The following is a 16,550-nucleotide window of genomic DNA, read 5'->3' on the forward strand; positions in this document are numbered from 1 at the left end:
TTGAATTTCTTTTGTGGTAACCCTCTGTGAGTCAAAACAATTCTTGTGCATCATCAGGCCTAATGTGTCCAGTGAAATTAACATACAGTACTTACTCACAGCAGGTCTGAATTTGGTATATTGATTTTAATTAGAAAATAAAATGTGAAGACAGAATCTTCCTGATGTAAAGCAAACTGACCACAGTAATTAAGGTAACTGACATCTTATGACCCATGTACAAGTCACAGAGGATCACAAAGAGAAGTTCTCCTAAAAATAAAACTAACGGAAGATGGCACAATAGAATATAAGGAAGATCTAGGAAACAATGAAAGAGCACTGCACATCCTTGCCAACAGGAAGAAGATGATTCCTGCAGATCTTCAATTATGTCTCAAAACGTAATTCTTCAAGAAGAAACACACTTTGAAAATTCCACAGAGGATGTTTCTGACAGAAAGGATATCTAAGATCAATGTTCTGTCATCATAACTGAGCCTAAGGACACAGATAAGAATCTGCAGGCAGCACATACGATTAGAAACAAACCTGAAGGTACAGAAAACCACTGTATTTTGTTACGAGTGTTGCTCTAGCCATTCATAGCAAAAGGAACTGGGATGCTCAGTAAATATTTGTAGATGAGAGCCATGTTTTACTACACTGTTTCTGGTCATCCTGGAAGTCTGACTGTGTTGAAAACCTCTAAAAGATCTTGATCCATGTGGTAGAAAACAGACGCCTGGGAAAAAAAAATTATAAAGCTCCAAATAGATGGCTCTTAGAATTAGGAATAACTGGACATTTACTTCAGTGATAAGGAAAGATCAGATTATGTTCAAATGATATTACTCCCATAATTAGTTTCAACATTATACTACCAGAACAGGCATCATTATTAAGTTAGTTACACACCCGAGGTTTGATGTCTCTTCTTATAAAGAAGGGATTAATACTTGGTGTGGATTTTGGCCAGTAGAATTTGGTCCAACAAATCTGACCACTACTGCAATTTCCAGACACTAGATAAGAGCATGGTTTTTATGCTTGAGATTAAAAATGCAACATTTTTGCCTGGATGATGACTTATGTACTGTTTCTACACAAATGTGAGCATTTTCATGATGTATAGTTGTAATTTTTCTCTGTATGGCATCTGTTGAGAATTCAGAGAAATACCAAATTTAAAGAGGAAACAATGATGAGTTTATTAATTTATGTTAGTAACTGGGTCATGGTGAAAGGTTATGATATTAGGGAAACTGTTTTAATTTTATCAAAATTATATTCTCCTATAAAAAATATTTTTATCAAAAGACAAATATTCCATGGGAGAAAGCAAGTTTAAACCTTTTTTTTTTCCTCTTTTCCAAAGAGATAGTTCAAAATTGTTTCCCCCTTGACACATCACAATTAAAATAAAAATGTCATTGGACTTTGAAAGTGTACCATTCTGTTTCCTGTGGGGGAAAAAAAAAAAAAATCATTTTTTGAGATTTTAAATTTGGATCCTTAAAGGCTCAAGTGAAAGGTAGCTACCTGGAAAGTAGTCATTAAGTCAAATATTTCCAGAGGAAATTAAAGGAGCTATGGTAGTAGCTCCAAATGAAGTTAGGATTTGGAAACATTGGGGCTGACACCTTCCAAAGACCTTGGGTCCAAAAGATAATCAGGAAATGTGAAACACCTTAAATTGTATTCATTCAAATGCAGAAGCATCTATGGAGAAGAGCACATATTTCAAACTAATTTCATAGAGTTGTATCAAGGAAGGCTACCCTCAGATAGATTACTTTAGGGACATAAAATCACCAGAAGCACTGTTGGTAAATCAGTGATAATGGCAATTAGACTCTCTTGGCTGTTTTCACGATTCACACTACCTTTTGTACATGTGCAGTATGTCAGTCTCCTCACTAGAATGACTCGCCATTCTGTACTTTACCAACCAGAATTGTGCCAAATATGGGATGAAAACAGTGTCTGGGGGGGGGGGGGGGGGGGGCAAACAAGAGACTGTGGAGAAACTCCAAACTGTGTTGCTATAGCTCTGTTACTAAACAAATGACATTAACATACAAAGAACATTATAACTGATTTTGTTATTCAGGCTTAGGCTACATGAAGGTTTGTTACTATGATATTATGTATCTACAGAATTTAAGTCAAACGCAGCCTTGTAGGATCTTTAGTAAAGTTACTCTCACTGTGGGATGTAAAACATTGTATACTCAGCTGAGTAAATATCTTACATACCCAACCAGATCCCAACATGAGTACGAGATAGTCTTCTTGTCCATTTTGTTATAAATTTGTTTCAGTTTCAGTACTAAGTGTCTAATTTCAATTATACATACTGTTCTTACACCAGTGAAATAAATGCAATAGCAGGCACAATTATAACGATGTATTAAGAGAAGGGTGTTGTTTCGGAGCAAAATTCACTGCTTCTTAATGGTGTCTGGTTGACCATGCTGATTGCTGAATCAAGCTTTTATCGATACCACTTTGAATGTATCTCTCCTCAGTGCTGGATTTGTGAACAGGATCATCTTTGAAAATAACAATAAAATATCCAAGAAAATAGTTTACCCATTAATGGCATAAATGTTAACTGTCCAGAAAGGACTTTCCAGGTTGCTAATTAATTCCAAACTAAGAGCTGGTATTTCCAGAATTGCTGAAGACATGGTATGTTCAGCGCTCTTTCACAGAACTGATGTGTGTAAAGAGAACAATACATGTTGGATATGACATGTTTTCACAATGAGTGTTGCAATCTTCTGTATCACACTTGAGTGCCTACACTCTCCTAAAGTAAGGAACATATGGTCACAAGCATGTGAAAATGGCGTATGTCTACACAAGAGATTACAGTGGACTGAAAAGTACTCAAAGATATAGATACAAATGTGCCATTCCAATACTGTAAGTAACCTAGCTGCACCGTTCAGTAGATTATTTGAAGTTATGCTTTTTGTCACTAGACCTTTCGTCTGGAAGCTTGTAACAAATTAACATCTCAGATATTTTCATCAAAAAATCAATCATCTCTTCATACAAAGATCCATATAACATAAAGAAAATAAAAACTTGATTATAGGTACATAAGATTTAATACATATTTCTTTCTTAGATGTATTCAATAAATTCTTGCCAACTTCTGAAATCCAGTTTCCCTCATTACTGGTTTGGGACTAGAGCCTAATCATTGCAGTTTTTGTGCTTCTAGCTGACCGAATCCTCTCTAAACAGCATGGGTCTGGAGATTTTACTTGAAACATCTTCCAGGAATATTTTTCTAGTTCATACCTATTTCACAGAAATGTGAATGCTATTTTAAAATATTGCAAAAAAAAAGTTTTGAGTGTGATAGTCAGACTACTGTTTTATTTCTATTTACCTTTCTTATAGTCTAAAAGGCCTAATAACATTTGAGGTTTTCAATATTAACAAATAAATTCACATTGGGCCTGGATAACAAGTAGCACAGAATAACATAACAGTGATTATTGACTGGCAGATGAAAATGCCACAAGCTGCCTTCAGCTAGAATAGTAAATGGTTGAACTGCCCAAGGCTCCAGTAAACAAATGACCAGCAAAATCTGTCAGCAAAAGTTGGTTAAGTTTTATTTTCATATAAATGAGTATAGCAAAATAAAGACCAGTGAGCAGGTATGCAACGTTGTTGTCTTGATATCTCCAAAAGAGTTGATAAAAATATATTGAAAGACAGACATATTGTAGAAGAAGAAGAAACCAGTGATTAATATATATTCTTCAGAAACATGCAGTAGCAGAAGTGAAATTTTGGAAAAAAATAAAAGCAGGAGTGAAATGTGTTTTTTGTCCAAACATTGGTCACAGCTAGGAGAAAATATGATAAGAACTGTGCAAATTAATTTTATTTTTAACTTCAAATCTGTGAAGGGGGGAGAAGATCCTACTGTGAGATAAAACTGACTGCTAAGAAAAAGTTAACAAACAATCTGCAATAATAGTTTTCATAGACTACAACTGAGAAAGTACCATCTCTTTTTCAGAATGTGTTAAAAAATTTCATTATGTCCTTCAGGCAGAAGTATTGAACTTAAAAACCAAGATTGAAATCTTTGAGCATATCAGGAAAAGGGCAGAAGCGGAAGTAGCATATGGGTGGATGGATGGATGAACAGATATATATCTTTCCTTTTGGTCCTTTATGTATAACCTTCTATGTCAAGTACATGCTTTCAGAACAAATGGTATTTCAGTCTTTCCAGTAGGTAGTTCACCAGCAACTGGCTTTCACTTTAAGGGACAATAAACAAATGAGCAGCCACAGAGGAAAATTATGAAATTTGATTCACTGAAGATAGTGGTCATTTTAAGATAAATAGTTGTGCATGAGCATGGATCTTGAGTTGCTCTGTGCATCTTAATGTTCTGAAACTGTGAAACATGAGAAGGCATATGTAGTGTTGCTTTTTTCATGTTGAAGTACCTATCTGGATGATGGCAAGCCCATTATTATAGATTTTTCTTCTTTACACAGAAACCATAAAGTGATTTGTAAGAGAGCCATTCATTACTTAATAAGGGCAACATATAATGTGCATCATAATAAGAACAGAGAAACAGCAAAATAAACTAGAAATTAAACATAAAAATGAAATTATTTTTAAATGCTGGCATTATTGAATTGAAAGCCTACGATGATATTTCTAGGCTATGTTTCTTTGTGTGTTATTAAAGAAAGTGTTTAAAACATCTCATAGGAAAATATAATGTCATACTTCCTTCAATACCGCACCAACTCTTATACTGACTTTTTTTTTCTAGCCATCTACATTTCACTGTTTATGCCTCTCAGGGGTGCTGCTTCAAGGTCAAAGTAGTACAAATTCATACTCACTTCACTGCCAGTTTTGCTCTTCCAAGCAGTTTCAGAGTAAGCTCCCATTCTATTTACAATTTGTCTCTTGTGGGAAGGATGTTGCTTGTCATTTTTTTTCAGTACTGTGATGTGGAATAGATATGTGCTGTCATGCTTTTGAGAGATTTGGGGAAAGGAAACAACTGATTTCTAAACCAGATTTAGGCATTTATTACATATCAACATGTAAGTCTTAGGAAAAATAAAGAAAAAAACCCCAGGAAATTACAAGATGTGCCATATTTTGAATATTGTCCTTCAAAAATGCTGGAAATTCAGCACTCTTTCCACGAAGAACTATTTGTTTTCCAGAAAATTAATTGGTGTTAACATTAAGCATTGCTTATTTGTTTTACTTTATGATTATTTAATGGGTTTTATGGATAATGAAATCTGTCTTTTGTCTTCTCTGTCAGATAATGAAATGACTCCAGAAAAGTCAGTATCAGGAAGGAAGCTCATGGGATGTACAGGAATAGTGAGCTCAATGTTACTTTTCTATTGACCCCTTTTCACTGTGCAGCCTTATGCTCTTCTAACTCTTCTGGATAGAATTTACTCCAAATCATGGCATCTACAAAGATAATAAAGGATAAAAGAAGGATTTTAGGGTCTTGGTAGGCAGCAAGATCAACATGAACCAGCAGCACGTCCTGGCAGCAAAAAAGGCCAACAGCAACCTAAACTGCATTAACAGAACCAGAGCCAATAAAGTGCTTTGTGACAAAACCCCAAACATTTAATATATTTGGGGAAAGAGTAAGGTTGTCAATAGCACAAAACAGTGACTTCTACCAGCAATGTGTTTTCTCAAAAAGCCTACTGAACGTAAATCTCTCTTGTCATGTAAAGGACAAATCCCATGTATCATGTCCTGCCTGGTACTCTATTTTGCTTCTTTTATATGGTGCAACTTCTATAGTAGTTGATGACATTTTAGTTCAACAGTTAAATGACAAGTCATATTTACATGGCAATTCTCACACATGTCCTTTACCAGCTGAACAGTAACAAGAGCCATTATGATAAGAAAATGCAGTAATTTCTGCTGTTAGCATATAACAGGCAACAAAAACTTCAGAATATTAGATCATACTGATTTTTTATTCAACTAGATCAGCTTGAATATAACAAGAACAAAAATTTTTAATAGGTAGAAGGTACAATAATTGGAATTTATATAGTTATTTTTCAAAAATCATCAATACAGTACTACATAAAAATACCATGAACTGATAACAGACAGAAAAGCTTTACCGTAAGATAAAAGATTCAGATAGCAACACCATTTTCCTCTGGTTTTCAGCACTGGGTTTTTCAGACAGGAAGCATGACAGCGGCAAAGGGGCCCAAATGTCTCTACATAGGCCAGTGTTGAGCTCAAAAGCCATAGCCTAATCTCTTAATGAAATGTTGAAATGCTAACAATTAAGGGTTCCTACCTCAAAGCTATTTTAGATCTTATGTTAAATTCAACCTAAGAACTCCAAGGACTAAACTGGGACAATCCTTCAATCCTTAATGGTAGCCGTTTCTGGTCATCACGATGACTGCACAGCAAAGCTGCTGCCTCTTTAAACAAGTATAAAACTCTCAGTACTTTACAAACACACTTTTCTGGAAAGAAAAGGAAGCAGAGTGAGCAGTGAGTGCCCTTTAAATTAAGGGTGAAATATGGCAGAGAATGATCTGGCTATTATGAAACATCCTGACAGCAAAGATATCTGAAAGATTGTTATGAATCAAGGCATACCATTAAATATATATTTGGGATAAACACAGTGAAAAAACTATAATTACCATCTTAGAAATGCCAGGATACAATATTCTTTTCTGTGTTGCCAGTTCACAAAGCTCATTTTCTCAACACACTTTCTAGTCTTGTTTCAGAGTTAAGTCAGAATCTAGTCACGGTGACAATCTCATCACAAGTTTTTAAAATATGTTTCAGTAAATGATGTTAAGCAAATGCTTAGCTTGAAAAAAATATTAGAAATTGTCATTCTTTCTGAAGAATCTGTATATTGGGAAATAGTTTTAAGGAATACATTTAAGAACTTGGAGACTGACTTGTGCCTCCCAGAAAAGGTATATACAAATACCAGATTTGTATGCACAGATGTGGCTGTTTTGAAAAATTGGCATTGTAAGTTGAGCACCTGATTGAACCTTTCCTATTTCTGCTGTGCAGTACTTAATTCCAGAAGTTTTTATAGACCAGTGTATATTGAACAGGCGTTGTGGTAACATTACTGCTTCTTTGCCCAGTTATATTTCTTTCTTAGAATTAGTGATCATTTAATGAATGCAATGTCTACTTTGCCTACTTGAATAACTGGTACTATGAACTAACCCCTCATTCTGAGAGTGTGTGGAATGGAATATTATTTCTGGAATCAGTTGTCAGCAACTCATGGCCCAGAGGATTCAAAAGACTCTGAAAAGATTACCCACAAGCTATCATTTTATATTGGTATAGGAAGATGGCTTCCAATTCACAACACTGCATATCCCAATTCTTGTTGACCTCTCCTCTGTGAACTCAGCTGTTCTGATCAATACGATTCATGGGGTAAAGAGAATTGGCTTGCCCATCACCTTACAGATGGGAGAATTACATGTATTTACTCCTATATGATGGTGCCTGGTGTTGAGGTAGTCTATCCGGAGTCAGGTAAAGAAGTTTCTTATTCTCCCATATCTCTTTGTGCAGATGATCAAGCCAAATCATGAGTTAAGTGCATTTTATTTCACTTCTCAGGAAATAAAATTTATTAGAAATCTTGCTTTGAAATATCTTTTTTTTTTTTTTTCCTGTTATGTTCCATTCCATAGTTTTCCCTTTTTGCTTTACCCTTGGACTTCCTTTATTTTCCAGCCTTCTAAATACTAAATGCTACATCACAACACAAAGTAAGCTATAAATGTCCATATATGCATGATCAGGTATTATCTTTCTAAGCTAAAACCAGATTATGCTACTAAATAAAACCAGGAAGTTATGTTAAAACAGTTTCAGGCAAGTAAAGACATGGGGCATTAAGAAAACTGGATGGACAGGGATTGAAACTTGCAGCTGAATGAGCAGGATAAATGATAACAAGCTTTAGTGATAGCAAGACTAAACAACAGGCTTCACTAAGGAAAAAACCCTCTGAACATTGTATGTCAGCAATGCACAGAGCTACAGAACAGATTATCCAGGAGTATAACAAAGATGAAATTAGCATTAGTATCTCCAGAGCTTACAAACAACATTATTAAAAAATCACAGATAAGGTATTTCTGCCTGCATATAAACAAGCAATGTTAAACCACCCCTTTCTTAATTTAGAAGTTAAGATTTATTTGTAAAAGCTGCATGGATTAAATAAAGATAGAATCCATATCCATGGAAGTGGAAAGACTACTATGCATATTACATTTAAAATGAGAAAGAATTTAGTTAATGAAATGGTGAGAAAAAATATCAAACCTTACGCCTGTAAGAAAAAACTGTACATCAGTAACTACACAGTATACCACATGCATCCAAACCATTTGAATCATATGGAATAGTCTTTTGGTGGTCAACCCATCCTTCTATGTGGGAAGATATTTTTTAGTAATAGATCCTGTTGATTTTCACTATAATGGCATTTCAAATAAACTAACTCAAAATTAAATGACAGCTTTAACCAGGACAGTCTTCTAATGCCTGTTTTGTGGCCCATGTTAAATCTTTGTCTCTATAAAAAATTTATAAAAGGCAAAACCTGTGACCAGCTTGCCTTTTCATTGATGAAGCCAAAGACTGTAGGGCAGTTTATCTTTAGAGGCATTGAGCAGTACTTTTGCTTCACTAGCAAAGTGCAAGTTGAATAAAACTTCGTGGTGATACTTAAATAAACCATAATTCTTGAGATATAGATGGTTACCACAGAGTGGAACTGAGACTCTCTAGTAGAACAGTGTACAAAACCCCCAGAATTGTCATTACTTGAGTTCTGTGAACTAATTAAATAGACAATTATGCTTTGCACAGCTGCTAGTCCAGCGCCTTTCAACAGAACAGTCAGCTCAGGTCTTGTAGAGAGAAACACCTACCTGCATAAAGTATAGCATCTACTTTCAGGAAAAAGTGATTCAAATATACAGAGAAATGTAATTGTCCATTTGTACTATAATTAACATAGCCCTTCGATAACAATAAACCAAGATTATCTGCAGAAGCTTGACTTTGGCTCTGTTGGTTTTTGATTTTGTTTTTGTTTTTGTTTTTTTGTTTGTTTGTTTTGTTTTTTTTTAATAACAGGAAACAGATAAAAATTCATTTTTTTCTACCTTTTAAATTAAAATCTGATTTCTTAGGTATGAGGTGGCATTTAAAATTTTACTTTTCACCTAGCTCATTAATATTAATAGATAAATAATATTTCAAAATAAAAGAATGATTGACACGGGAAAATGCTTTTTGCTTAGTCATTCTCCTTTTTATTTGCTAGACTATCTCAGTGTGATATGATCAAATTTTCTCTTCAGACTTTTCAGCTGACATGAGATCATGTTTGCAAATGCTTTCCATTTCAACCTTGTAAATCCAAATCAGACGAGATACAGGGATAAAGAACATGTGGAAGTATAATAACACTCTCAAGGCACTAAATGACAGCAGGATGAGAGCTCTTGGAACATTAACTATTTTTCTCTAGCACAGCAGGAATTTTTTTTTTTGAAGGAGCTTCTAAGAACATACACCTTGAGAACTTTTCTGATTGAATTTCTAGTCTTTTCTCCCCACAAAGGCCTTAATAAAGAAGAGCATTTTCTAAGACATCTAAGAGAACTGAGAACGAGACACCAAGATATCTGTTTGGCCCTGCAGAAGTCTTACATTACTTTTCCAGAAAAATTGCTTTGCAAGAGGTTTTAGCCTACCACATATCATACCTAGGCTGGAAAGACATATCTTTGTGCTAAATTTCATCCCTATTTGAAAACATGGTTCAGAAGTTTCCAGTAATATAACCTCCATATATCAAATCAGAGTCATAGTTATCATTACTTGTAGCTCCCCAGTTATTTGTCCAAAATAAACATCTGAAAATTATTATAGGGAAGTCAGAGCTAAAGGTGTGTCCACAGCAGGCAGAAAAAAATAAAAAAGACAGAAAATGAAGCAGATTGAAGCTAAGTGGAGTGAGTCACAGTCACAGTGAGTCTTACAGTTCCAGGCTGAAAAATAAATATTAATATTAACACTGATATTGATGGAGACTTGCAGGCAATTTCATTGTTCTTCACAGCAAAGTGGAGATTAGAAAAATGCAAAGAAAGGAAAAATATAGTCACAAAATAAGTTTCATAGTTACTGCTGGTTTCCTCTCATAGGTCAAAGAAATAATTAAAGGTGAAAATATCATGAAGAAAATGAAGAAAAGTGACAGAATGCAAGTGTAATGGAAAAGGAAATGTAATCTCCCAAAAGCCTGGCAACACAAGGTCTTAAATTTCTTAATTCTGCTTAGATGCTTCACCACTGGTTTTCATTCCACATACTACAATATTATATCTAGAAATGCCCTTCGTATTTTTAAGTTATATAATGGTATTAATAATCTCACTATACTTTCTTTTAGATACTGAAAAAAGCACCAAAAGGAAATACCTTGTTAATGGAGAAAATAAAGTCATCAGGTTTTTAAGATTTTTTTTCACATAATTATTAATTAAAATAGATCAATATGTCTGGTTCTAAAAAATCATGAGTTTGAATCTGAATACCAAATTCATATAAACAAGCAAGCAATCATGCACAACTGTCATGACCTAAAGGGTGTATAGAAATCACCACCGTGAGTTTGTAAGAACCCTTAATACACAAGGATGCAGAAGCTTTATCATCTAAACTTCTCTACTATACTACAGATTACCACAAATACCACACAGTGGTATTACACTATATTAAACTATATTAAATATACACCAGTAGCAAGTATAAAATAATATATACAAATATCTATCAAGCTATTACAAATTACTATCAGCAATAATATAATATCAGTCAAAGGTATAGGAAAAAACAATAATAGCAGTAACCAATTGTATAGCAACAGTCAGTAATAGCAATAGCAGAGCCACTATATACCATTACAGTTTGCTATAAACTTATCATTAGTAAAAAAATGTATCTTCACAACATAACAGCATATATAATGGTTACTTATATGTAGATATATAAATACCTATAAAAGATGCAAGATAAATATTAACTATATAAGATAAATCAATATCAAGTGAATTAGGTTTCAGAAGGGGCGAAACCAACACAAAGGGGAAGACAAACTGATCTCAGAAGGGAACCCAAATGTCCCAGAAGTGAGATGATAAACCGAACTGACCCCAAAAGAGAGCCCAAAGGAGGACCAGTAAGACAACAGACAGAGGGTCCCTTCAGAGGTGATCCGCAGAGTCTGGAGTCAGTCAGGCATCCTTGAGGAGTGTCCAAGATCTTGTAGAAATCCCCTGGCAGAATTCAGCCTGTTTAGGAAAAAGAAAAATTATATGTAGCATAGGATATTCTCAGAGAGAGAGGCTCCATTTGGGATAAAAAATAAGTCCTTTTTATAACATGAAAGGATGTAAGACATACTACTTTGAGCAGTCAATAGATGTTGTTAATTTTGATTTTTCACCTCTAGCAGCCAACAGATGTTGATGTTTTCTGTTCTTTCAGAGCAATTTTATTTTTCCAGACTGTTTTCCACCTTCTCAGATGACAAGCTGCTGTTTCAGTTCCCTGTTTTTGCACTTGCTGGTGGTATCTCAGAGAGTGTCTGGCTTCTAGGTCCCCCAGTTGTACTTCAAAGATGTCAGCTGCACTTTTCAAGAATGTTTCTGGTTCACAGGGCTAGTTCTTAGGCTCAATTTTCCAGGCTGGCAGGCCTTCCTCTGGTAGTATTTTTCAGAAGACAATTTCTTTTTCTCAGTAATTTTCCCCTTCTAACCAGTCCACCTTTGTTGCTGCTCATATCAACATCTTCAGGGTTTAAGGGTTATCTTTGAAGCCTTTTCTGCTGTCATCACTGTTTATGCAGCCCTAGCAAGGTCTAGTCATCTAAGACAACCCAGAAAGACTGAGAAAGGGGACAAGAGAAAAACCAGAAAATACTTCAAATTCAAGGTGCACAGATTAAGTAAAAGAAAACCATTTGCACACCAATTAAGCCTTTATTAGAGAGTTACAATTTTCTTATCAGTAAAGACCTCAACCCTTAGCATTAGATGATAGTGAATTTTCATAAATTTGGAAATCCCACTGAACCATGGAATGGTCTATCAAATAAAAATCCGAGTCAGCAGGTTTGAAGAATTACATTTTTTCTCTCTCTAGTCATCTAAAGTGAACAGATACATGCTTGATGATTTGCAGACGGAATAAAAGGCTAAGAAAATGGAGGAACAATTGGTCTAACCATGCAGTCATTTACCCAAGCAACCTATTTCCATTTAAATCAAAAAGCACTGCTTACATGAGCAAGCATTTCCCATCTACATAACAACTCGCAAAAATGGAATTGAAGTCATCCCAGTAAAGTATTACTTAAGAGTAAATGGACAACAGATCAACAGTCTTTCAATGAGATAAGCAAAATTTTAACAAAATTTTAAATCTGACAGTATTTTAAAAGTATCACATAGAAATCCTCCTGAGGAATGAACATTTAAAATATTCTCCAGATGACAGAGCACTTTCTAGCTCATGTATTTATTGTAATGTCTGTTTTTCAAATTGCAGTTTGCTTATTTTCCCAATTTAATTACAGGCCTAAGTCTGAAACAAACTTTTCTCCATTGTGCATTCTATCAAGGATAGAATTCTATCTAGTTTTCTTGCCTTCAAAAATCTATTTAGGAATACAGTTGGAATAAATATTTATATACATTTATAAGTTTATCAAATAATTTAGATGATGCTCACCTACTTACAGAGTGCCTTATACTACATGAAAACTGTTTGCATTCAGACAGTTCACTGTTCAGGTAAGGAGGAATATATTTGTGGATTTTGGCAAGGACAATGTTTCTTATTCAATAGACTTTACACAAAATTCACCTAATTAAAAGTTAGCTTTAAACAAAAGATACCAATGTTGAAAATATAGAACCTTAGGAGTTTTAGGCAGTCACAGTAGAGTACACTAGCATCAAGGATTGAAAGTACATTCTTATCCCTGTCTTATTTTCAGGAGGCTCATGAAACCTAAGGGCTGCTTCTGGCAATTCACCTGGATGCCCTTTTTCCCTTTTATCAGTTCCACTGTGTTTTACAAAATGTACAATGGCCTGTGGTGGCAGAAGATCACCCACAGAGTCTAAATCTGAGTCCAGCAGTGCACAGAATACATGTATGCAAGGAAAGTAACTTCTTTAGAATTAAAAGTAGAAGGGCCAGATTGTGGCATTGGCCTACACTGAAGGGGGTATGGAATGATATTTGCTTGTGGGAAAACACACTGAGCCTTCCTGATTTCTGTAGGAGTTCCAGTGCTCTTTAGACAGTGTGCTTATACTATCACACCCTGATATTTTAGCAAGCTCTTCCCTATATGTCAAACCTACCATAACATCAAAGTGGAACAAGAATAAAGAACAGCCTGAAGTGGTGTCAGGCACACAGGTAGCAACAGATCCCTTTTTGCCTCCTTCATTCCTGTGGGTGTTCAACAGGGCCAGAAACAATCTGTTGTTTCTCAGGTTCAGCTACAGAGTTTAAAAACAGCTACCTACTTAGAAAGAAGACATAGCAAACTAAGTCACCATGAACTTCTTACATCTGTTCAATACATAATAATGATGTGCAGGCTCATGGAATCCCCTTATTTTGCCAAGTCATTAGTTACATTGGCAAAGTTGATTTCGGGAAAAGGCAATGACATTGGACTGAAAATTATGTTTACTCTCTGGTTCTGTTACATTGTTTTATTATTACAGAAGTAAGTTCTACGCTTCAGATTTCTGATGCCAGAAAGTAAGCACAGACAAGTGGGATGGAGGAGTGTACGTTGTTTTTTGAGAAAAGTAGGGCCTTCCTTCCACTGTAGAATGGAAGCACTGAGAGGGAAGTAAGACAAATATATAACACAATGGAGCTTCATATTAACAAATTCAGGAGGCTTGAAAGTAAGCTAGAAAATGTAGGCACCCTAGACAACTGTGCTTTGCTGGTTAAAGTACTTGACTTAACTAATGGCGCTTCCCACCCAGCAAGTCAGAGTCTCTTGTGGTAAAAAAAGTCACGCATTTTTACTAACAATTAAAAAACAAAAAAAAAAATTATAAACAAGAAACAAATAAGAAAGCACATGCAAAGAAAAGTGCAGGACAAGGAAACCACACAGTTAGTTGTAGCTGCTACCAATTTATTCAGAAAACTAGTAGGTGTGGTCCTATGGATCTCTGAAGGGTATAGCAGCTCATAAAACTGGTAGGTCTTTAAAGATTACATCCTTCAAGTACAAGAATAGTCCATCCCAGTAATTAACGAAAAAAAAGGAGACATCAGAAGACTCATCCTAGCTAAGCATGAAACTCAAGGCACAGCTCCAATGAAAAAAGGCACTATACATGAGGTAGAAGCAGGGACAGACTATAAACAATGATGTTAAGAAATCCAAAGCTCAGTCAGAGTTGAGAGTTGCCAAGGGACATTAAGGGCAACAAGATCTTCTACTGCTACATCCATGGTAAAATGGTGAATAAGGAAGATGAGGGAATATTTGTGGGTCTTCATTGCACTAATAAACCCTATGGCCTTGACCACCTTCACCTGAGGTCTCTATCCACCATACTCCTTTGTCCACTGCTCCAGGAGCTGCATTTCAGTACAGGTCTAGACCTTTAGTCCTTGCCTGATCTGCATCATATCTATCCTTGTCTCCAACCTTGTCTCTGGTCCTATTTTCTGGCTGAACCTCTACATTGAAGATAGTCTGTCTCCTGGATTACTCTCTCTGACACTTGTCTATTGTCCCATCTTCTGCTGTCAGATGGCCTCTGGACCTTGTTTGCTACCTCACCTTGTCTGGCAGCAGATTCAGGCTGACCCAGCAGCAATCTGCTAGTACCTAGGAGTGGTTACCAAGATGGAGGCAGGCCTTTCAACGGTGCACAGTGGAAGCACAAAAGACAACAGTTAAAATAAGAGAAGTTCAGACTGGATATAAGAAAAAACTTTTACCCCATGAGGCCAGTCAGGTAGTGCAGCAGGTTGCCCAAAGAGGTTGTGCAATCTCCATCCTTGGAGATTTGAGACATGACTGGATAATACCCTGGTCAACCTGGTCTGACCTTGTAGCTAACTCCCCTCTTAACAGCAGATTGAATTTGAGACCTCCTGAGGCCCCTTCCAAGCTGAATTACCTTATGATCCTATAATTCTACCCCTAAGAAAATTAGCATTCTCACTTGAGGCACACCTGTCCACATTGTTACAAAGTAAACCCTGTAGTTGGAGTTCATGTTTTAATTATTATGCTACTCTCAGAAATCATTTTCACAGTGTACATATATAGAATCAAAAAGCTTATATTCCACATTAAATCAAAATTTAACAAGTGTATATAACAGATGAAGGGAGTGCCAAACATCACCAATGCTGCTAAACACAAGAAATGCCAGTCACACAGATGAGACTGGATTTAAGGCTTGGAGATATTTGCTCATTATTAAAAATGTTTCTAATAATAAAAATAGTAGGCATTATGAGTAGTCATTTTAGGTCATCTGTAAATCACTTATAACTGAATGGATCTTAACTGTCTTTGTATTACTTAAATAACTAATCTAACCAAGGCAATGATAAAAAAATTAAAAAGAACAAAAAATCATCCCCAAATCTACTAGAAGAATAGCTACTCCTATTACTAGAACTGTCATGGTTTGAGATCAGAGGGCAACTGAGCACCACACATCCACTTACCTTCCCCTTCCCCCAAATACTGAGAAGGAGAAAATAAGCCAAGCTTGAGATTCGAGATAAGACAGGGAGGGATAAATCACCATTATGGTCACGGGCAAAAGGCAGACTCGTTAGGGGAAGAAAAAAGAACATAAATTTATTACAAGCACTAACAACAACAACACTTAACAGGCAGAGTAGAACAGTGAGAAGCATTACCACCTCTTGAGAACACCTTCCCCCACCCCTCCTTTCTTCCCAGGCTCAGCTCTGCTCCTGATATCTCTACCTCCCCTCACCTCAGTGGTGAAGAGGGCAGGGAATGGAGGGTGCAGTCAGTGCTGCCACTTTTTCCATCTTAAATGAGGGGAGCTTCTGGAGCTTGTTCCCCCTGCTCCAGCGTGGTCCCCTTCTCCCAGAAGACAGTCCAACACAAATTTTCTCCAACGTGAGTCCCTCACACAGGCTACAGCTGCTCTGATGTGGGACAGCCCCACATGCTGCAATCCTCCCAGTGCCAAACTATAACAGCAGGCTGTCCTGGTTCGGTCTGGAATAGAGTTCATGTTTGGTTTTGGTAGCTGGAGGTGTGCTGATGCACACTGAGACTTCAGGGACTCTCCAGCTCTGTGTGTCCTGCCTGTGAGCAGGCACGCAAGAAGCGGGGAGGAAACACAGATGGAGCACTGGGCCCAGACTGGCTGATATTCCA

Source organism: Tyto alba, unplaced genomic scaffold, assembly GCF_018691265.1.
Source record: "Tyto alba isolate M040663 unplaced genomic scaffold, T.alba_DEE_v4.0 Super-Scaffold_14, whole genome shotgun sequence".
NCBI classification, from domain to species: domain Eukaryota; kingdom Metazoa; phylum Chordata; class Aves; order Strigiformes; family Tytonidae; genus Tyto; species Tyto alba.